The following is a 909-nucleotide window of genomic DNA, read 5'->3' on the forward strand; positions in this document are numbered from 1 at the left end:
GTGTAACTTCTCTCCGGTGTAACTTCATTCCCGGGCGAGGGGGCGCAGTGTGAGCACCCCATCACCGCCGCTACGCCCCGCCGGTGTGAGGGGCACTTGCGGCGGCCGCCTAGGACACACTGAAAGTTTTAGGGCTTAGGGCACACGGGAGTGGCAGATGGAAAGACAGCACCAAAGGGGTTGAGAAGAAGCTAGAGGATGGAGGGGCTAGGGTCAGGGCCCAAGCTGAGGAGGCGGCAGAGACTGGTACCGCGTGCGACTCACCCGCGCGCTCCGGGGAAGCGCTGGGCCCCCTTGGCCTCGCCAGTCGCTCGCACCTGGGGGAGTGAGGCGGGGGAGCGCGGCGTCCAGGGTCCAGAGGCCTCTGGGACGTGGGGGTCGGGGGGAGCAGTGGAGCAAAGGAACCGGGCAGCGGAAACCTAGCGCCCCCCCACCAGCCGGGGAACGCGCAGTCTCAAGGCCACCGCCCCACGGAAGGCGCGGGACGCGCGCTGGTGGGGCGGGGGGCTCCCGGAGGCCGCGAGGACGGCGGGCGCGCCGAGGGGAGGGGCGGCGTGCCGGAGGGCCCGCCCCGCCCCGCCCCGCCCCGCCCGCAGCCCCCGCGCACGGTGCCGCGCGCCGATCAAACCCACCGAGCCTCGCGCGGCGTTGCGCTACCTTCCCCTTTCGTGGGCCGTCCGAGTCTTTCTTTTCTTACTCGTCCTCGTTTTCCGTTAACTCGTCGGCTCCTCTCCTCCCCGTCGCCCCGCTCTCCCTCCGCGCCTTGCTTACCCTTCCCCTACGCGGGCCCGTCACCTCTCCCCCACTTTCCCATCCTGACCCCCGTCCCTCCTCGGGATTCCTTTCCCCCGTGTTCCCTTTGCTTCTTCATCGTCCTTCCGCCTCTTCTTTTTCCGCCACCCCCCACCC

Source organism: Mirounga leonina, unplaced genomic scaffold (genome assembly GCF_011800145.1).
Source record: "Mirounga leonina isolate KUSES-001 unplaced genomic scaffold, KU_Mleo_1.0 Mir_180, whole genome shotgun sequence".
NCBI lineage: Eukaryota > Metazoa > Chordata > Mammalia > Carnivora > Phocidae > Mirounga > Mirounga leonina.